General features: G+C 47.5%; 1 pseudogene; it reads right to left on the reverse strand.

Annotated features, from left to right (window-relative positions):
• Nucleotides 1-6,869: 6,869 nt before the first annotated feature.
• LOC108927536 (protein NLRC3-like) lies at nucleotides 6,870-17,847 on the reverse strand (annotated as a pseudogene).
• Between the last annotated feature and the right edge of the window lie 5,704 nt (nucleotides 17,848-23,551).

Raw genomic sequence — 23,551 nt, forward strand, 5'->3', positions numbered from 1 at the left:
GCAATGCCTGCTCATAAGTACCAGAGGGCTCTCTGTCCCACGTCCTCATCACTGCTCTGCACATGTGGGTGCGGCCCTTGCAGAGCTGCAGTTGTTTGTTTCCTCATTCTGGCAGCATCATCTCGTTGTGCTTTGCATTTCTCAGTGACTTGTGTTGCTGTCCAACTTCTCTGAGCTGCTCCTTCCTCAGCATTTGTGTTTTGTTTGTGGAGCTGCTCTCCTCTTGTTTGGAGATCATCACCTCTCACTGCCAGTTAACGTCTGTACCAGGTTTCACCATAATCTTATCCTGGTGTCATTACGTATGTGGATCTTTACAAGGCTACAGCCTGAACCGTGGTTTACTGTGGTGAGGAATTTCCTGCGGGCAGTTGGGTCTTTGGGTTTATTGTACATTGAGAAGTTTGTTACTTTTTCAGATCATTGCAATTGCAGCGTAATTACGGTATTTCTGTCGATTTATGTATGTGCCATTTCTCTCACTTCCGTTAACTGCTTCACCTTGTCAGGGTCACAGGGGTCCAGAGCCCATCCCAGAGTCGCTGGGCACCAGGCTAAGAGGGGTAAACCCTGGGCATGACCCTAGTTCACCACAGTATAGCCACACACAAACTGTGGGCAATTCAGAATCACTGATGAACCTGAAACACGTCTTTGGATTGTGGGAGGAAACCAGAGCACCAGGAGGAAAACCCATGCAGAAAACATGGAAACTGCACACAGGCTGAGCTTGATTCGAACCCACACCCACACTGGCCAGGCCCTGTGAGACAGCAGAACCATCCACTGTGCACTTTCTCTTGCGTAGAATTACTGAGAAAAATGGACATTATACCCTGCAGGATGTCTCACGTCATCTGTATGACTGGAGAGATGTCAGATCTCAATGTTTCCATGACCTAGAGAGGTCGGTAAATTGACCTGCTGACGACTGTTACTGAGCTCCACACTTTCCACAAAATGGGAGTGAAAGTGTGGAGGTGAGGAGCAGTTGTGACAAACACAAGATGAGCTCAGTCATCACTGGAGGAGCTGAGGACTAAGACAAGTGAAAGAGATACCTGTGTCTGGAGTCCCATCCTCACTGGATGCTATGGTGCCACCTGAGGGTGTTGGAGGATGGGAAACCATTGAGGGTGACAGCAGCAGGTTTACCAGGGTGAGGAGCTGTGAGATGAGAGAGGTCATGTCTCCACTTGTCCTTCATGAACGTTTCTGATGGTGTCCTGACATGTAGACGATGAGTGGCTCTGGGTTGTAGATTAATGGCACAGTCCCTTTCATTTTATGTTCATCAGGTGATAGTTTGGGCACTCAGCTGTCACTCCTACAAAAATAACAGCTTAATCTGTTTCTGCTACTCTCATAACTATTGACTTGCACTAACTTTATGTAGATATAGGGTGTATAGGGTTTGGCAGTCCATTACTACATGAGTACTGCTGTCTGTGTTGTGTCCCATGTTGCATCAGGTTAGAAAAATGTCCGACACTCAAGTGGCCTCTGGTGCTCAGCCCAGATGTCATCACCCTCGTGGCAAAAAAAAACATTTCTGCAGCAACAGTCTGTCCTCGTCCCATAATTTGTGACACAATTATGACTTTTGCTGTGAATTTGCATAACGCAGCGCAGTCGCTCCTAGAGAAAGCAGAAACAGAGACATATCTGTCGTTTGTCCTGTGGAGGAGACAGTGAGGTTTACCAGGGTGAGGAGCAGTGTCAGCAAAACACTTCTTTACTATAGTATGAGGTGAAACAGTGTGACAAACCGTAGCATTGAGTACCGTCACATACCTCTGTGAAAGTGTCTGCAATGGACCGTTCCACTGCACACCAGTATGTCCCAGTGTCTGTCTTCAGTCTAGTGATGGTCACCCAGAAGGTTCCTGTTCCATCATCATACAATGAGAACTTCCCGTTCTTCTTATTCCTTTGTTCTTCTTCATTTTTATTGAGAACATCACCATTGCTGGAAGAGTGTCCCTTACAGAACTACTTCCCATTACTTCTGCCACGCCCACACCTCCGAGCCGACACGGAACACCCGGGACGCAGCGCAGACTGGGGCATAAAAGGCTGCGTCAGACCAGCAGCTGATGCTGAACCTTGTTCAGCCTTGTTGTTTGCGACCCCCTAGCTCTTCTAGTTCCTATTCCCTAACACCTTCCCCAATCCCGTCCCTTGTTCCCACGATCCTGTACCTCTTATGACCATCGACCTCTTGCCTGTGTACCGACCTCGCCTTTTGGATTCTCCCTGTAACGACGTTTGCACCTCGAAGACCAATAGCCTGTTCTTTGACCCCCTCTCTTGGATTTCCCCAAATACACCACGTATACCGCTCTGCACTTGGGTCCACCGCTTCCCTCCAGAACCAGACATGACAACTTCATGCCAAAGAGTGAGAGCACTGGATAGTGACGTCCTGTCCTTCATGTCCAGTCACTGCGTCTACTTCCAACCATGAAAGAGCTGAAGCATAAAACAGGAGTTGATTGTAAAGAAGAGACATCAACTGTGGTATTACTGTAAAGATCATGCAACTATCTGCAATGACATGTTACACCACACACTCCACTTTTAGGGTTATTTATTGGTGTGCAGTAAAACGGTGTAGCGACAAACAGAACCAACAGATTGGGTCAGTAGCATGGTAACAATAGCTAAGCCAAACAAAATTTGTATATGTCTCAACCCACAAGACTTAAACAAGGCAATCAAACGAGAACATTACCCATTGCTTACGGTAGAAAAAGTCATGTCAAAAATGCCAAATGCCAAAGTCTACTGTGTACTAGATGCAAACCAAGGGTTTTGGCAGATTACATTGGATGATGAGAGTTCTAAGCTGTGCACATTCAACACACCCATAGGAAAATACAAATTCCTGCGTTTACCTTTTGGAATATCATTGGCATCAGAGGAATTTCAAAAAGCAATAGCACAGATGACTGAAGATCTGGATGGTGTAATCAACATTGTAGATGATCTGTTAGTATGGGGAGAAACCATACAAGAACATGATCGCATACTAAGAAAACTCCTGCAAAGAACAAGAAAGTATAATCTTAAACTGAATTAAAAGAAATGCCAAATTAGAACGTGACAGGTCAAGTACATCGGTCACGTACTCACAGATGATGGACTCAAACCAGATGATGAGAAGGTGAGAGCTGTAATCCAACTTTCGCCATCAGAAGACAAACAAGCTCTACAAAGATTTCTGGGTATGCTGCAGTTCCTAGCCAAGTGCATTCCCAATTTTTCAAAACTAAGTGCACCACTGAGAAACTTGCTTGAAAATGACACTAAATGGAACTGGTGAAGTGAATAAGAAAAAAGTTTTCAAAAGTTGAAAATATCAGCAACAACACACGCACGCATGCATGCATGCACTCCCATTGACTGAAACCGCTTTTCCCATGCGGGGTCATGGTGAGCCGGAGCCTAACCCGGCAGCACGGGGTGTAAGGCTGGAGAGGGAGGAGATACACCCAGGGCAGGATACCAGTCCATCACAAGGCACCCCAAGCAGGACTTGAACCCCAGACCTGCCAGAGAGCAGGGCCTGGTCAAACTCCCTGCACCACCATACCCCCCATTAGCAACAAATGCAGCAATATTAAAGTAGTATGAGATCAACAAACCACTAACCCTGGTGGTAGATGCTAGTTCTGAAGGCATAGGAGCTGTCTTATTGCAAGTTCAAAGACTAGTAAAATACGGATCACGAGCGCTCACAGATTGTCAATGTAAATATGCTCAAATTGAAAAAGAACTACTTGTCATTGTTTACGGATGTGAGAAATTTCATCAGTATTTGTATGGAACAGAAGTTCCAGTACAAAATGATCACAAACCACTTGAGAGTATTTTCAAGAAATGACTCCATCAAACTCCTTGTAGACTGCAGAGGATGATGCTCAGACTTCAGAAATACAACCTTAAAGTTATATACAAGCCAGGCAAACAAATGCACATAGCAGATGCATTAAGTTGTGCATACCTCAAAGAACATACAGAAGAACTGCTTGAAGATGATAACACCTCAATTGCTTATCTCAGACAAGAAACTACAAGAGTTCAAGAAAGCTACAGCAGAGGATCCAGAAATGATAATGCTGAGAAATATCATCATGAATGGGTGGCCTGCTGAAAAAAGTGCTGTTCCAAAAGAAATACAACCATACTGGATGTTCAAAGAAGAGATCAGTTACACATCAGGACTGATGTTTAAAGCAGCAAAACTCATTGCACCAAGTCAGCTGAGAGAAGAAATGTTGGACAAAATTCATCAGTCACACCTGGGCGTAGTGAAATGTAAAGAGAGCGCAAGAGACATCCTCTTTTGGTCAGGTATGTCAACTCAAATAGAGAACAAGGTAACTCAGTGTGCTAAGTGCAATGCTCATAGAAACACACACACACATTTTCAGAACCGCTTGTCCCATACGGGGTCACGGGGAACCGGAGCCTACCCGGTAACACAGGGCGTAAGGCCAGAGGGGGAGGGGACACACCCAGGACGGGACGCCAGTCCGTCGCAAGGCACCCCAAGCGGGACTTGAACCCCAGACCCACGGGAGAGCAGGACTGCGGTCCAACCCACTGCGCCACCGCACCCCTTTACGCTCATAGAAACAGTAATGCAAAATAACCATTAATACCACACACATTGCCAGGTAGACCTTGACAAAAATAGGTGCTGACTTATTTCAACACAATGGTTCTGAATACTTACTTTGTGTAGACTATTACTCAAAGTTTATGGAAGATGCAAAGTTGACTGATGACTAGCGAGAACATCATCATTGCCATGAAATCTACATTTGCCCAACATGGAATACCAGTTGTAATATGTAAGTGATGTAATATAGACATGATTACGAAGTAGGAGATTCATTGTGCATTCATGCAAGATGGCAGGATAAAGAAACCACGTTAACAGCCACGTGTCAAATGGCTCATTAAACCACAAACAAAACAACAAACGTTACAACTTTGATAATTACCACAGTGCCGGTGGCACTTCTCAAAACACTTAGCACAACAATCAGAACACAATGTCCATGCTACAAAACCTTTCAATTTCACTGCAAATTGAGGTATTGCGTACATCTCCCTTAATACTTTTATGATATCTGTGGATTTTTCTCAAAACTATGTAAACATGGTAACCAATGAGTAGAGAAATTAACAAAAGATTGAATTTCCTTTAAGAAAACATACTTAAGTCAATGTTTTGCAGTCTCATACAAAATAAACAAATACTTTAAAAATATTTAGTTCAGGGGACAGATTTATGGAGACACATGTTGAGATTTATACAGAAGAGCTTGAGAGACTGAGCAGGGATTGAATCCATGTCCTCTAGCACCACCCAGCCACTGTCAAACAGCAGAGCTCCTCGCTGTTCTACCATGCCACCCAACTTCTCATTAGTTTAGGCTACTGTGTTAAGTGATCTGAAAACAGGTAACTTTGTTATGAGAAATCTGACAAAAACTGTATTGGTCCAATCTTTGATCCCTGTCAGGCCAGAGAACTTCATCTGCATCACAGTTGATATTTTCACTTGCGAGGCACCTGGGAAAAAAATGACCGGAATGTTGAATCCAACCCTGGCATGCCTCCTCCATGGCATGCATAAATGTTTCCTTTTCATATGGGTTGTGATCATATACTCTCCACCTCCAGGCTAAAAAGAACTCCTCAACAGGATTTATGAATGGTGAGTATGGGAGAAGAGAAAGTACCTCAAAATACAGCTGAGCTTCAAACCATTCACGGACATGTGGTGAATGGTGGAACTGGACATTGTCCCATATGACCACATGTACCACATCTGGTCCCTCTTGGTCTCCTGCTTGTCTGGGTAGGAGTGCATCTCTGAGTGCATCCAAAAAAGCAAGGAGCTATTCTGTATTGTAGGGACCCAGCACAGCATTGTTACATACTACACCCTGCCTTGTTATAGCGGCGCACATTGTGACATTTCCTCCTCTCTGTCCAGGGTCGATGACCGTGGTGCGTTGACCAATGAGATTCCTTCCTCACCTTCTTTTCTCGCAGAAAATAAATCCAGCTTCATCTACATATACATAGTTGCATACTCCAGGGCTGCCATCAAGTTCCATAATTCTCTGCAAATACAGTGTAAGGTGAACAGGCATGTAGTTACATAAGGTAGCGATACAACATTTTGAAACAGAATATTGTACAATAAAGTAATTGTAAAAGATGCAGAAGGGAGACAGCAATAGACGAGACAGGAGACAACAGGTGTAGTGCCCGTCTGCTGATGTTTATTCACTCCCTCACAGGGAAAGGAAGGGGACGGAAAAGGGGGAACCGGGAACGGGTAGGATGGGGTTTTGGGCCAGTCCTGTTGGCGTCGTCTGCGGGTTTGGGTTTGGGTTCGTGCTTGTGCTCATGCTTTCTCTTGTTCACCTGTGTTGGCTCTCCTCCGCCATCTTTCTCTCTCACTGCCAGATCTAGAGGAAGAAGTAGGCAAGGTGATTAACCCCAGCTGCGGCTGCTTAGTCCCCATCTCTGGCCCCTTCCCCAGCCACCTAGGCATGTTCCACCCCTCCACCACCGCTGTCAGGCCCCCAGTGGGCGGGGTCATGGGGGCCTCACCATTCCACCCTGCCTGAGCCCCAGCCCCTCAACCATGAGAGGAAGCTGGGGACCACCTGATCCTGACCCAGTCGGTCAACCACCCAGAAGTGAAAGGGCTGTAGGGCTAAGTGCCTGCGGGTGAGGCAGGAATTCGAGGCCTTCGTAGTGTGTAACCATTGCAGGGGAGCGTGGTCAGTACACAGGTCAAACTCCCATCCCAGGAGGTAAAAACGGAGGGAGAGGACCGCCTACTTGATTGCTAAGCACCCTTTTTCAATGGTGCTGTAGTTGCGTTTCAGGCCTGTTAGCTTGCGACTGAGGTACAGCAGGGGCTGCCACTCCCCTTTTGCCTGCTGGGAGATGACTGCCCCCAAACCCTGATCAGAGGTGTCTGTCTGTAAGAAAAAAGTCAGGAGAAGCAAGGACAGGACCCCCACATAGCATTTCCTTGATTTTCTGGAAAGCGATCTGGCATTGCTCTGTCCACTGGACCAGATTTGGGGCTGCTTGGCAGGTGAGGTCCATCAGGGGTGCGGCTAAGGTGGAGAACACCGGGATGAAGCAGTGATAGTAGTTTGTGACCCCCAAAAAAGACCTCACCTGTTTTTTTGTCTTGGGGACCGGACAAGCCGCAATAGCGGCTGTTTTGTTGACTTGGGGCCGAATCCGTCCATTCTCCAAGAGGAACCCCAGATACCGTATGTCCCTCCTCCCAATTGCACACTTTGCTGGGCTTGCTGTGAAGCCCACCGCCCTCAAGTGGGCCATGTGCCACGACCAGTCAGGAATGTACACCAATACACCGTCTAAGTAGGCCACGGCATAACTGGTGTGGGGCGCGAGGACCTTGTCCATGAGCTGCTGGAAGGTGGCTGGGGCCCCATGTAAACCAAACGGGAGCGTGACAAACTGGTGTAAACCAAAAGGAGTAGAGAAAGCCGAGACCTCCTTGGACTCTGGAGACAAGGGAATCTGCCTGTAGTCCTTGGTGAGATCCAGTGTCGAATAAAAACGAGCAGATCCCTGCCGGTCCAGCAACTTATCCACCCAGGGCATGGGGTAAGCATCAAACTTTGTGACCGTATTGACCCGTTAGAAATTAACACAAAAGCGGGTGGAGTCGTTCGGCTCTGGGACCAATACCACGGGGCTGCTCCAGTTGCTGTGGGACTCACTGATTCCAGTTTGCAGCATTTTGCCAAGTTCTTCCTGTATCACTTTTTGTTTGCAGACAGGAATACGATACGGCTGACTACGCACCGCCCACCCCCAGAGGGGCTGAATTCAATGCTGTATGAGCATTGTCCAACCTGGCAGAGGGGAGAACACATCAGCAAACTCCTGCTGCACCTGTGCCACCTCCTTTTGCTGGGCTTCGGTGACACCTGAGCCTACTGTGACAGGAGAGGGGTCCTTGCCTAGGTTGGGCAGTTCTGGGCCCAACTCGTCCCGTACCAGGACTGTGGTGGCCAGGGAGGCAACCAGAGCCTCCTGAGGTGGTATATCTGCCGCGCCCCACCTTTGTCGGATTGGAGGACCTTGTAGTCGACCTCCCCAATGCGCCGTGTAACCCTGAAGGGCCCTTGCCACTTAGCGAGCAATTTAGACTGCAAGGTGGGAAGCAATACAAATACCTTCTCACCCAGGGTGAAGTGACGTAACTGCGTCCCCGTGTTGTATGAGCGCTCTTACCTCTCCTGGGCCTGCTGTAGATGTGCACAAGACAGGTGTCTGAGAGCATTCAACCGCTTTCTTAGGTCTAGGACATGCTGCAGCTCATTTTTACTGGGGCCTTCTTCTCATTCCTCCCTAACAATGTCTAGGACCCCCAGAGATGACGGCCATAAAAGAGTTCAGAGAGGGAAAACCATGTGGAGGCCTGGGGCACCTCCTGCACTGCAAACAACAGGGGGTCCAGCAGCTGGTCCCAGTGTCTGGGGTCTTCAACCACGAACTTTGTGATCATGTTTTTCAAAGTTCTGTTAAACCGCTCCACCAGCCCATCTGTTTCGGGGTGAAAAACACTGGTGCGAATGGGTTGAATCCCCAACAGTTTGTACAAATTCATGAGGGTGTGAGACATAAATGTGGTGTCCTGGTTGGTGAGGATCACCTTTGGTACGCCCACCCTTGTGAAAAGTTTAAACAGTGTATCTGCCACCATGCGCACCATCATATTACGCAGGGGAACCGCTTCTGGGTACCACATGGAGCAATCAACCACTACTAAAACAAACTGAAAACCCCACACGCTCCACTCTAAGGGCCCGAGGAGGTCTATTCCCACCTGGTCGAACGGGGTGTCTACTAGGGGGAGTGGACATAGCATTGCATGGGGTATGGCAGGTGGGTTTACTCGCTGACACTCAGGGCAAGCGGCACAGCAGCAACGGACATCCCCGCAAATACCTGGCCAATAAAACCGACCCAGGAGTGGCCATAAAGTCTTATCCTGCCCGAGGTGGGACTTGGAATGCACCATGGGCTTGGAATGGGCTGTGTGGAATAACATTTCTCGATGACTGTGGGGTACTAAAAGTTTGAGGCTGTCCTCCGTGGTGTCCAGATCCAGGTGTGCGCGGTAATAACAATCATTAACTACACAAAAGTATGGGTAGGTAAGCGACTGACCAGGGCGAACCGGCACCCAGTCGGTCTTAGCTATTTGCTGGCATGCATGGTGAAGCATATCATCCTGCGACTGCTCAAGGAGGAAGTCACTTACCTCTGCGAGCTGCACGATGGACGCCAGGGGGTTCGACGCTCCGGTGTTTGGCATGTCGCCTCCCGGCGTGTTCGGGAGGCAGCAGGCCTCCCCCCTGAGCTAGTCCTGCGTACATATGGGGCAGGACGGGGCGGGGGGTGTCAGGGGCAGCCAGGGCTTCCGCCAGAGCCCACCGCTCTGTGAGCTGGACCGCCATGACTGCATCCAGCAACTCCCGCTGCTGCAGTTCTATGAGCTGGAGAATGCGTTCAAGCTCCTCTCCGTCCATCCTGCTGGTACGTCCTGGGGTTTGGCACCAATGTAACAGACGAGACAGAAGACAACAGGTGCAGTACCCGTCTGCTAACGTTTATTCACTCCCTCCCAGGGGAGAAGGAAGGGGATGGAAAATGGGGAGCCTGGAATAGGTAGGATGGGATGGGGTTTCCGGCCGGTCCTTTTGGCATCGTCTGCGGGTTCGGGTTCAGGTTCAGGTTCAGGTTCAGGTTCGTGCTCGTGCTCGTGCTCTCTCTTGGTTCTTCTCCGCCGTCTCTCCCCGTCACTGCCGGACGCAGGGGAAGAAATAGGAAAGACAATTAGCCCCAGCTGTGGCTGCTTAGCTCCCATCTCCGGCCGCTTCCCCAGCCACTTCGACGTGTTACAGAGACGAACCTGTACAAACTGACATTTTGCTTCTTTTACTCTCAATTTCTTTCAAAAGGTATTCTATAAATTTATTTAATTCAAATTGAATTTCTCTTCAACACCCTGTCAACTGTTGCCACACTGCAGCTCTGGATGTTTCTGAAAATGTAATCCTCCTGAAAAATCCACTCTTAAATTTCTTAATTTCTACTTGTTTTTAGCATTGTAAGTAAAACATTTTATGAACATTCAGACCCACAGTAGCAGTTAACATGGCATACCTGTTTTCCCTCTTAAATGTGTGAATGACTGAAGCCACCGTTGATCTGCACACATGCGGCTATACTCTTCAGCTGGCCTCACTCAGGCATTCCACCTCGTAATGTAATTCCACCTGCCTTGGTTGTTTTTTATCACAATTATAAAAATGCATATTAAATTTACTTAAGTAATAAATTATTAACTCTATTCTATTTTCTCGTTGAGCACTGCGTCGCTACATAAGACCTGAGGAGGCCGGCCAGTGGTGACAGGCGAATCCTGTGCTGACAGAGGATGATGTTCATCTGCCATGATGATCGAGACATTCCATGCTGAGCTAGGGATCCAAGATGCCATTTACCAACAATATCATTACTTGTTACACACTGGCTTACAATTGTTACTTTCTAGAATGCCCAGGAGGGGTGGGAAACCACTGGCCCGTGGACCGCCAGAGATTTTTTTCTCCCTCAGCCTAGGGAGTTTCTGTTCCTTTCCCCGGGGGCCAGTAGGTATACTTATAGCTCTACAAAAAGTCCTTCATTATGGTAACCATTAGTCGACTGTCTTCTTTGTTTGTATCTGTCTTTTTTGCTTTATACCTGTGTTAAAGTGCTCTGTGTCACTGGGTGAGAAGAGCGCGCTATAAAAATAAACTGAATTGAATTGAATTTACAAGGGGGAGCTGAGCCATAAGGCAAAGGAGGAGTCGTTCTAACATTGTTCTTACCTGGCAGATGTGCTCTTCCTGGGTCTTGGAGAAGATCAAGATGTCGCCCAGGTACACCAGGACACAGTCATCCGTGAGGTCTCCTAGTATGTTATCAACAAACCCCTGGAACACTGAGAGCACATTAGACAAACCGAAGAGCGTGACCAAATACTCATAATGACCCAGGGTGGTGCTAGAAGCAGTCTTCCACTCATCCCCCTCCCTGATGCTAATTAAGTTGTATGCACTCCGAAGGTCCAATTTTGTAAAAATCTTTGCACCATGCACTCGTTCTAAGGCTGCTGTGATCAAAGGCAGAGGATGGAGGTATCACACTGTGATAGCTAATGGAAGAGCACAGGCCCCCGTCCTTCTTTCCCATAAAAAAGAATCCTGCGGAGGCTGGCGACGTGGAAGGTTGAATGCACTGCAAGACCCTACAGCGAGTGTTAAGAACAGCTGAAAAGATTATCGGTGTTCCTCCTCCCTCACTGTAGGGTCTTGCGGTTGGAGACTGTACAGTTCCCGTATCACACGGTGAGACAGCTGGTGAAGACGCTCTCCGTCGTCCCCCTATAGTTTGGATCTCTTTAACCTCTGTAAGAAATGGAAACACTGCTGGGCCTTCTTGGCTAGGCAGGTGGTGTCCAGGGTCCAGGAGAGGTCCACTGTCATGTGCACACCAAGAAACCTGGAGCTTTTGACTCTCTCCACAGCTGTACCATTGATGTGTAGAGGTGAGTCATCTATTTGGGTCCTCCTGAAGTCAACAATTATCTCTTTAGTCTTCTCAACATTTAGACATAGACTGTTGCCTTTACACCATTCTGCAAGCTGGTTTGTCTCCTCTCTGTATGCTGACTCGTCATTGTTGCTGATAAGGCCCACAACTGTAGTGTCGTCAGCAAACTTGATGATATGATTTAAACTGTACTTTACAGTACAGTCATGAGTCAGTAAAGTAAACAGCAGTGGACTGAGCACATAGCCCTGGGGAGTGCTGGTGTTCAGTGTGGTGGTGCTGGAGGTGGAGTTGCCGATCCTGACGAATTGTGGTCTCCCAGTCAGAAAGTCCAGGATCCAGTTGCAGAGGGAAGTAATCAGACCCAGCAGGCTCAGCTTTGTAATCAATTTCTGAGGGGTGATTGTGTTGAATGCTGAACTGAAGTCAATGAACAGCATCCTTACATAGTTGTCCTTTTTGTCCAGATGGGTCAGAGAAAGGTGGATGGTAGGAGATATGGCATCTTCTGTTGAACAGCTGGGACGGTAGGTATACTGGAATGGGTCCAGTGTGGTGGAAAGACTGCTCTTTTTGTGTTTCATGACTAGCCACTCAAAGCACTTCATGATGATAGGTGTGAGTGCAACCGGTCGGTAGTCATTCAGACAGGACATCGATGTGATTTCTTTGGCACAGAGATGATTGTAGTCGTCTTGAAGCACACAGGGACAACTGCCTGGCTCAGATAAATGTTAAAGATGTCTGTGAAGACATCTACAAGCTGAACAGCACATTCCCTGAGTACCCGGCCAGGTACGTTGTCAGGACCTGCAGCTTTCTGTGGGTTGACTCTGGAAAGAGTCTTCCTGACATCTGCTGCAGACAGACAAAGTACCCAGTCGGTGGGAGTTGGGGTGGCCTTATCTGCTGGCATTTTGTTCTGTGCTTCGAACCGTGTGTAGAAATCATTCAGCGCGTCTGGGAGCGAGGCATTGCCATCACAGACAAGAGATGTAACTTTGTAATCTGTGATAGCCTGAATGCCTTGCCACATGTGCTGTATGTCCTCGGAGTTTAGAAAATGACGGTGGATTCTTCCTGTGTAGTTGCGCTTCGCCTCTCTGATAGCCTGGGACAGATTAGCCCTTGCTGTGCGGTACGCTGCCTTGTCACCAGACCTGAAAGCAGTGTCTCGGGTTTTCAGCAGTCATCCACGGTTTTCGGTTTGCCTGTATGGTGATGGTCTTCAAGAAAGTCACATCATCTATGTACTTACTGATGCAGCCAGTCACTGATTCTGTGTATTCCTCCAAGTCTGTGATGTTATGGTATGTAGCAGCCTCTCTGAACATAGTACCTTTGAAGGTAAGGCCTTTCATTGTTCATGCCGACTGAGTGTTGGGGATGGACGTCACGTGGAGAAGTTTGCAGATACGTGTTCTGCGTGTCTACGCTCGGTGGAGGTCAAGTCCTGCATCGCTCTGTTTCCATGTGTCTGTGTGGGTTTATTCTGGATGCTCCCGTTTCCTCCCACAGTCTAAAGACATGCTGTTCAGGTTTCCCCGGAGTGTGTAAGTGACACAGAGAGAGTGTGTGTGTTCCACTCATGTATTGTTGAGTGACCCATTGTAAGTAGTGTATCTAGCAGTGTCAGTTACCTTGGTGAATAAGGTGTGTGGGGAGATAACACTGCACAGAGTTCATTGAAAGTCACTCTAAATGTAATGTATTTTGGACAAATCATAACAAGCACCCAACACATTATTGAGGGAGAAGTTCAGCTACTTGTTGAAGTATACAGTGAATGTGTGTGGAGGATAGAACAAGTAAGCCATTAAATATTACAGAATAATTAAAGAATGGGAAACAGCCTTGTTTTGTTGTTATCATACCTCATGTAAGTGTCCAAATTCAATGAGGTTGAGTGATATTTTACCATAAATGGGCATCACTTTCGGAGCTCAGGAACACAAACTTTTTCCATAGTAACTATATCTTCGAGTTATAAAAGTTTGTGTTACAAAGGGTTTTTCTGGAACACATTACCTTCATATGGTGGGGGGGAGGGTGTACTTAAAAATAACAAAACCTTCTGCAAAATTATGTATGTCACAACTGTGCTGAACTGACAACTCTCTTCTCCTGACCCAAAGCCATGATAAAAACTGATACAGCTTGTTTCTCTGATTATCTGTGACACTTAACATACTGCAAAGGCTCTACAGTCTGCTTTGGACACACACCTTACCCTACAGACTGAAAATATTTCATTTTTCTAACAAATCAAAACTAAATCTTAAAATGTCAACTCTGAAAATCCTCTCTAAACAGAAAACCGTTTCCCAAAGACATGTCAACGTTTTTTTCTCAAGATCTCAAAGTCCAAACTTTTTATAGTCTTTCATTTGTTAACTTTCAACACCAAGTGCTCATTACCATGGTAACAAGATGTAACCATGTGTAGCTCTCTGTCTGGGAGCTTAAGGATGAAGTCTGTCGCACTGACTTATCTCTCTCCAGTTTACACTGTGTATTCTGCAGTAGTACTGACCTCAGTGTATCCAGTTTACAGTGTTTGTTCCACAGTCCAGCAGAGAGTTTCTTCACTCCTGAATCCTGCAGGTCATTGTCACTCAGGTCTAACTCTCTCAGGTGTGAACAGGAGTTTGTGGTGAGAACTGAGGACAGAGCTTCACAGCATCTTTTTGTTAGTCCGCACTGGTTCAGCCTTGAAAAGGTAAGGTTTGGATGGATATTTGTAAGAAGAAACAATCCATTAATTTGCAAAGTAATGTGTGTGGAGATAACTGTAAAGTGCCTTTCAATCATATTACCATTCTAAACTACCATTAGACCAGTGTACTTACAGAGCTGTTTTGGAGATCTTGACCACTGGCAGCAGCCTCAGAAGACCTTCTTCTGATCTGATGTATTTCTTCAGGTCAAACACATCCAGTTCCTTCTCTGACATCAGTAACACAAAAGCCAGAGCTGACCACTGTGCAGGTGAGAGGTGTTTGGCTGAAAGATTTTCTGAGCTCAGGTAACCTTGGACTTCCTCCACTAAAGAACTGTCATTTAGTTCATTAAGACAGTGGAACAGATTGATGGTTCTCTCAGGAGACAGATTCTCCCTGATCTTCTTCTTGATGTACTGCACTGTCTTGTGAGTATCAAATGATCTGATTCTTCTCTCTGTCAGTAGCCCTTGTAGCAGAATCTGATTGGAATCCATTGAAAGGCCAAGAAGGAAGCGGAGGTAGAGGTCCAAGTGTCCATTCCTGCTCTGCAAGGCCTGATCCACTGAACTGTTCAGAAAATAAGACCAAGTTTCTCTTTGGTTTGCAGTCTGTTTAAAAAAACTGGATTTTTTATTTCTGTTTAACACTGAATACAAAGCAGCAAGATACTCCTGAACACGGAGATGCACAAAGCAATAAACCTTCCTCTGATATAACCCACACTCCTCTTTAAAGATTTCTGTACACACTCCAGAGTACACTGACGTTTCACTGACATCAATGCCACACTCTTTCAGATCTTCCTCATAAAATATGAGGTTTCCTGTTTCAAGGTTTCTAAAAGCCTGTTTAAGAAGGAACTCTCACCCAACTCTCACCCAACTCACCCAGTTTAAGAAGGAACTCTCTGTCTGAATTGAAAATCTGAGGAAGCTCCATTACTTGTTTCTTCTGATACTTCTTCTTTAAACTTGACTGAAAGATGAGAAAGTCTGTGTACATCTGAGTCAGAGTCTTGGGGATTTCTCCACTGTCTTCATTACCAAACAGCTTCTCAAGAACAGTGGCTGAAATCCAACAGAAGGCAGGAATATGACACATGATGTAGAGACTCCTTGTTGACTTCACATGTGTGATGATCCTGTTGACCAGGTCCTGATCACTGAACCTCTTCCTGAAGTACTCCTCCTTCTGAGGATCATTGAACCCTCGTATCTCTGTCACCTGGTGGACACACTCAGGAGGGATCTGACCTGCTGCTGCTGGTCTGGAGGTTATCCAGATGAGAGCAGAGGGAAGTAGATTCCCCTTAATAAGGTTTGTCAACAACACATCCAGAGATGTTCTTTTTGCCACATCAAACCAGCTCTGATTGTTCTGGAAATCTAGAGGAAGTCGACTCTCATCCAGACCATCGAAGATGAACAAGATTTTACACCTTTGAAGATCAGCTGATCCAAACTCCTTCAGTTCTGGGAGAAAGTGGTGAATGAGTTCTATCAGACTGTAGTCTTTGCCCTTCATCAGATTTAGGTCCCAGAAAGGAAAAGCAAATATGAAACTAATATCTTTATTTGTGTGTGTGTGTGTGTGTGTGTATTTTCTCTCCCTTCTGCCCAGTCAAGAATAAATTTGTGCACAGACACAGTTTTTCCAATGCCTGCAACCCCGTTTGTCAGCACGGTTCTGATAGGTGTCATTTCTCCAGGTAAGGGTTTAAAAACGTCACTGCATTGAATCGCAGTATCTTGTGTTGCTGGACTCTTGGTGGCTGTTTCAATAAGTCTCACTTCATGTTCATCATTGATCCCTCCAGTTCCACCTTTAGTGATGTAGAGCTCTGTGTAAATTTTATTGAGCAGGACTGGATTTCCTTGCTTTGCATTCCGTTCAAGCACACACTCAAAGTTCTTCTTCAGGTTACACCTGTATTTATGTTGGCATTTTTTCAGGAGTTCATCTGAAAAAAAAAAAAAGACAGGAAAAATGGGAGAAAAATATATATTATGAATAATTATTTAAGGAAATATTAATTCTAATACAGATCATTTAAAATTAATTGAAGGAACATAAGAAATATAGTTAGGACTAGTTTAATTTTCTTCAAATGTTCATCTGTTTTGGTGCAGTATATATTTCAGGTACATGAGACTAAAGATAAAGAAACACAAAGTTCTTACTCTTCTCCAATGTGTTTGCGAGATCCTTCTGGTTCATGGTCCTCAGGATGTACAGTGTGATCTTCAGAACCCCCTCTCTGCCACACATCTTCTGTATCTGAGATTCACTCTCCAGGTCATTGCCATCCTGAGGCTCAAAGCATGCTGGGTAATCCTGACTCAGATTCTTCTTCAGCTTGTTCAACTCGTCTCTCAGGAACTTCACAGCTTTGTCCTCAAGTAGCTAAAAAGAAATATTGAACTTTTAGACCAATAATACAATATGGTTCTGTCTTCCTTATTATAAATATGTATAATCTGACAAGCTGCTGATTAAGTTCACATTTACCACACCAAGGAAGCCCTCTAAACTGATTTAGTGTTGTAAATGTAGCAAGATATATAAAAGGTAAATAAAAAATGGAGAAAAAATAGAAACATCATTAACCCAATAAACTGATATTATACATAAGACCAGCAAGGAGAAGGAAAACAAGACCAAACTATCTGAAACATGTTAACAGTCAGTCCACATATCAACAGAGGAAACTACCAGTATAAAGTAATGGAGAAAGGGAATGAGAGGAGAAAAGTGTGGAAATATGAAAAATGTAATCAGTACAGGGGGGGCACGGTGGTGCAGTGGGTTGGACCGGGTTCTGCTCTCCAGTGGGTCTGGGATTCGAGTCCCGCTTGGGGTGCCTTGTAACGGACTGGCGTCCCGTGCTGGGTGTGTCCCCTACGCCCTATGTTACCGAGTTGGGCTCCGGTTCCCCGCGACCCCGTATGGGACAAACAGTTCAGAAAATGTGTGTGTGTGTGTGTGTGTGTGTAATCAGTACACAGTAAAACTGAATATAATATTAAAAACTGTCAGTTACGGTGGTTCTCAGAAGGAGTTCATTTCACCATGTCGCAACTCATTTTATCTCTTCTAATTTTGTACAGAACATCAAATACATTATATATGTGTGTATCTCCTAGTTGGGTAAAAACAAAATAAAATAAAAAGCAAGTTCAGTCTCTGTGTAGAAACTGTCCAGAAATTTTTTCTGTGTGTAATGATAATAATAATCTCATGAAGCCTTTTCCTAAAACAGTATGAAGACAGATATCAGTTGTGTAGAACATTGTTCTTGTCTATAACCATATGAATCATTACACAGTGCTATTCCTCACATGGTTCACCAAGAGCAGTGTTGGAGCAGCCAAAGAGAGCCAACCCTGGGACCAGAGCAATGGCCCTTTATACACTTGAGGGAAACACCTGAGGGACTCATCTTGTTCCATTAACACCTACTGCCTTGGGCTTTGGTACAACTCCTTTGGGGTAGGATGTGTCTTCTCAACAACTATAAGAACCTGGAACATCATGTAATACAGTTTCATTTGTTATGAATGTTATGTGACAAATGTTATAAAGGAAACAACACAAGAGAGCAGAAGAAGCAGGTCATGTTCTGGATCCTACATCACAAATAGATGTCAGTATTTACATGTTGATGACAGCAGCAGTCTGTCTTCATTAACTGCTGTCAGATATGGAACTGAACCAAAGTGAAGTGTGTGTTTTAGTTTTGGTACAAACTGAGCAAACAGAGGACAGCAGGTAGTGAAGGGAACATATTTGTAATCTGATGGTTTCTGATTCAAGACTCAAGAGAGGTCTGTTATTGTAGTCTGGAGAAAATAATGTGAATTAAATTGGTCTAGTAAATATCCTGTTTCACAGACTGGAAAAACCACTCAGGATAAAAGAGGTCTAAACATAAAAATAATAACAACAGCCATGTACTATAGTAATAATGTGGTACCTTGAAAACTGCTGATAAATCCACCTGTTGATGCGTCAAGTCACATCTCTTCGGCTGATTTCTGTTGATTAAACATTAGATTAAATACACTTAAATATCTCCTACTATATCTCCTCCGTGAACCGCCACCTTACCGTGGTTGAGGGGTTTGAGTGCCTGAATGAGTCCAGGAGCTATGTTGTCTGGGGCTATATGCCCCTGGTAGGGTCTCCCATGGCAAACAGGTCCTGGATGACAGACGAGACAAAGTGCGGTTCAAAAACCCCTTATGAAGGAAAAATCAAGGCTTTCGTTTACCCCGCCCGGTATGGGGTCTCCGGGGCCCCACCCTGGAGCCAGGCCTGCGGGGGGGGGGGCTCGCATGCGAGCGCCTGGTGGCCAGGTCTATGCCCACGGGGCCTGGCCGGGCTCAGCCCGAAGCCATGACGTGGAGCCGCTCTTCGGTGGGCTCACCACCTGCCGGAGAGACCGTAAGGGGCCAGTGCATTGTGATTTGGGCAGTGATCGGGGCCGAGTACCCGGCCGACCCAAACCTCGGGCGCCAACTCTGGTTTTTGGGACTTGGAATGTCACCTCACTGGCGGGGAAGGAGCCTGAGCTGGTGCGGGAAGTTGAGAGATACCGTCTAGATATAGTCGGGCTCACTTCCACTCACAGCTTGGGTTCTGGAACCACTCTCCTCGATCGAGGGTGGACTCTCCACTATTCTGGCGTTGCCCAAGGTGAGAGGCGGCGGGCTGGTGTGGGCTTATTAATAGCCCCCCAGTTCAGCCGCCATGTGTTGGAGTCTACCCCGGTGAATGAGAGGGTCGTCTCCCTATGCCTTCGGGTCAGGGAACAGTCTCTCACTGTCGTTTGTGCTTATGCACCTAGCGGCAGTGTAGAGTACCCGGCCTTTTTAGAGTCCCTGGGGGGCGTGCTGGAAAGCGCTCCCACTGGGGACTCTGTCGTTCTGCTGGGGGACTTTAACGCCCACGTGGGCAGCGACAGTGATACTTGGAGGGGCGTGATTGGGAGGAACGGCCTCCCTGATCTGAACCCGAGCGGTGAGTTGTTATTGGATTTCTGTGCTAGTCGCGGTTTATCCATAACGAACACCATGTTCATGCATAAGGGTGTCCATCAGTGCACTTGGCACCAGGACACCCTAGGTCGGAGGTCAATGATCGACTTTGTAGTCGTTTCTTCTGATCTTCGGCCATATGTCTTGGACACTCGGGTGAAGAGAGGGGCTGAGCTGTCAACTGATCACCACCTGGTGGTGAGTTGGATTCGATGGCGGGGGAAAAAGCTGGACAGACCTGGCAGGCCCAAACGCATAGTGAGGGTCTGTTGGGAACGTTTGGCGGAGGCCCCTGTCAGAGAGGTCTTCAACTCCCACCTCCGACAGAGCTTCAACCAGGTCCCGAGGGAGTCTGGGGACATTGAGTCTGAATGGACTATGTTCCGCGCCTCCATTGTCGGGGCGGCGGTTCGGAGCTGCGGCCATAAGGTCTCCGGCGCCTGTCGCGGCGGCAATCCCCGAACACGGTGGTGGACACCGGAAGTAAGGGATGCCATCAAGCTAAAGAAGGAGTTCTATCGGGCCTGGCTGGCTCATGGGACTCCTGAAGCAGCTGACAGGTACCAACGGGCCAAACGGAGCGCGGCTCTGGCAGTCGCCGTGGCAAAAACTCGGGCTTGGGAGGAGTTCGGTGAGGCCATGGAGGAAGACTTTCGGTCGGCCTCAAAGAGATTCTGGCAAACCGTCCGGCGACTCAGAGGGGGGAAGCGGTGTTCCACGAACACTGTTTACAGTGGAAGTGGTGCGCTGCTGACCTCAGCTGAGGATGTTCTCGGGCGGTGGAAGGAGTACTTTGAGGATCTCCTCAATCCCTCCGACACGCCTTCCGTAGAGGAAGCTGAGGCTGGGGACTCGGAGGGGGACTCGTCCATTACCCTGGCTGAAGTTGCTGAGGTAGTCAAAAAACTCCTCGGTGGCAAGGCTCCGGGGGTGGATGAGATCCGCCCCGAGTTTCTCAAGTCTCTGGATGTTGTGGGGCTGTCTTGGCTGACACGCCTGTGCAGCATCGCGTGGAGTTCGGGAACGGTGCCTCTGGACTGGCAGACCGGGGTGGTGGTCCCTCTTTTTAAGAAGGGGGACCGGAGATTGTGTTCCAACTACAGGGGGATCACACTCCTCAGCCTCCCTGGGAAAGTCTATGCCAGGGTACTGGAAAGGAGAATCCGACCGATAGTCGAACCTCGGATCCAGGAGGAGCAATGCGGTTTTTGCCCTGGCCGTGGAACACTGGACCAGCTCTATACCCTCACTAGGGTGTTGGAGGGTTCGTGGGAGTTTGCCCAACCAGTCCATATGTGTTTTGTGGACCTGGAGAAGGCATTCGACCGTGTCCCTCGTGGCATCCTGTGGGGGGTACTTCGGGATTATGGGGTTCGGGGCTCGTTGCTACGGGCTGTTCGTTCCCTGTATGACCGGAGCAGGAGCTTGGTTCGCATTGCCGGCAGTAAGTCAGACCTGTTCCCGGTGCATGTTGGACTCCGCCAGGGCTGCCCTTTGTCACCGATTCTGTTCATTATCTTTATGGACAGAATTTCTAGGCGCAGTCAGGGAACGGAGGGTGTCTGTTTTGGTGGCCGCAGGATCTCGTCTCTGCTTTTTGCGGACGATGTGGTCCTGTTGGCTTCATCAAGTCAAGACTTGCAGCGTGCACTGGGGAGGTTTGCAGCCGAGTGCGGAGCGGCGGGGATGAGAATCAACACTTCCAAATCTGAGGCCATGGTCCTCAGTCGGAAAAAGGTGGATTGCCCCCTCCGGGTTAGGGGGGAGTTGCTCCCTCAAGTGGAGGAGTTTAAGTATCTCGGGGTCTTGTTCACGAGTGAGGGAAAAATGGAGCGGCAGGTCAACAGACGGATCGGTGCGGCGTCCGCAGTAATGCGGTCATTGTACCGGTCTGTTGTGGTGAAGAGGGAGCTGAGTCGTAAGGCGAAGCTCTCAATTTACCGGTCGATCTACGTTCCTACCCTCACCTATGGTCATGAACTCTGGATCATGACCGAAAGAATGAGATCGCGGATACAAGCGGCAGAAATGAGTTTCCTCCGCAGAGTGGCTGGGCGCACCCTTAGGGAAAGGGTGAGGAGCTCAGTCACCCGGGAGGAGCTCGGAGTAGAGCCGCTGCTCCTCCACATCGAGAGGAGCCAGTTGAGGTGGCTCGGGCATCTGTTCCGAATGCCTCCTGCACGCCTCCCTGGTGAGGTGTTCCGGGCATGTCCCACTGGGAGGAGGCCTCGGGCAGACCCAGGACACGTTGGAGAGACTATGTCTCCCGGCTGGCCTGGGAACGCCTTGGGGTTCCCCCAGAGGAACTGGAGGAGGTGTGCGGGGAGAGGGAAGTCTGGAGGACTCTGCTCGGACTGCTGCCCCTGCGACCAGGCCCCGGATAAAAGCGGAGTAAGATGGATGGATGGATGGACACTTAAATATGGAAAATAAATATCTATACATAATTCATAAATATAAAGAGCTCAGAAGTTAGTTGTAGAAGTCTTTGGTTCGAAACACATCTACCTTCCATATGTAAAAACCTGCTCCATTTGCAAGGAAATAGGTGGATCCATTGACCAGTCACTCTTCATGGACACACAGCTGGGTTCAGGTAAGTCTCTTCTCTCCTGCTGGACTCTGGGCTCAGGGCCTGAACAGCTCCCTTTGCAGCAGGATCCTGGACTTTCTGTCAGGCAGATGCCAGGTGGTCAGAATTGGCAGCAACATTTCCTCCCCGTTAACCCTCAACACTGGAGCCCCGCAGGGCTGTGTTCTCAGCCCTCTCCTGTACTCCTTATACACCTACAACTGCATGGCCACACACAGCTCCAATTGCATCATCAAATTTGCGGATGACACAACGGTGGCAGGTCTGGTCACCGACAAAGATCAGACGGTCTACAGAGAAGAGGTGTATACTCTGACACACTGGTGCCAGGAAAACAACCTCTTACTCAACATCAAAAACACCAAGGAGCTTGTAGTGGACTTTAGGAGACAGGACAGGGAGTTCACCTTCATCACCATCGACGGGATGCCAGTGTAGCGGGTTAACAGCTTTAAGTTTCTCGATGTTCATATCGCTAAGGACCTCACACGGTCCACTCACACTGAGGCAGTGGTGAAGAAAGCTCACCAGCGCTTCTTCTTCCTGAGAGGGCTGAGGAAGTTTGATATGAGCCCCAACATCCTCAAATCATTCTACATCTGCACCGTGGAGAGCATCCTGACTGGCTGCATCACCGCCTGCTATGGGAACAGCACCACCCTCAACTTTAAAGCTCTGCAGAGAGCGGTGCAGACAGCCCAGCACACTATCGGAGGTGAGCTCCCCTCCCCCCAGGATATCTATACCAGGCGCTGTGTAAGGAAAGCACGGAGGATCATCGGAGACTCCAGCCACCCAAGCCATCGACTGCTCTCTGCTACCATCAGGCACACGGTATGGCAGCATCAGATTCTGCACCAGCAGGATACGGGACAGCTTCTTCTCAGAGGCCATCAGACTGTTGAACTTCAACAAATAACTAATAACTCCACCACATGCACTACTCACTCTACCTCCATGCACTGCACTTACCGCCAACACTGGATATTGTATGCTGTATATTTTATTATGTGAATATTGTACACTGTACATACTGTATAGGTGTTTATTGTGTATAATATTGTATATATTTTTTGCTGTTTGTATATTCTGTAACTTATCATGCCGAGCAGCTGCGGAGAACGCACCTAAGATTTTCACCATTTGTACACTTGTGGTATGGTGAGTGACAATTAAGTGATTTGATTTGATGTCTCACAGCGCCTGGGTGGTATAAGAGGATGTGGATTCGATCCCCGCTCAGTCTGTGCAGAGTTTGCATGTTGTCCCTGTGCACTACTGGTTGTGTGTTCATTAGGAAGGTGTAACTAAAGCTTCATCAATCTGATTTATAGTTTGGTTGAAGCCATACCAACATATGTTGGAACAGGTGCAACCTACCAATTATGTCAGTTTTGCATGTATTGTAAATTGATTGGGTTTCGGTTTGGCGTAGAACCAATGAGAGAAAAGAGGGGTGCAGCGAATAGGAAAAGTTTCTAAACTTTTTGAGAAGGGGATAGAGAGAGCGCTCC

This window comes from Scleropages formosus, chromosome 3, assembly GCF_900964775.1.
Source record: "Scleropages formosus chromosome 3, fSclFor1.1, whole genome shotgun sequence".
NCBI lineage: Eukaryota > Metazoa > Chordata > Actinopteri > Osteoglossiformes > Osteoglossidae > Scleropages > Scleropages formosus.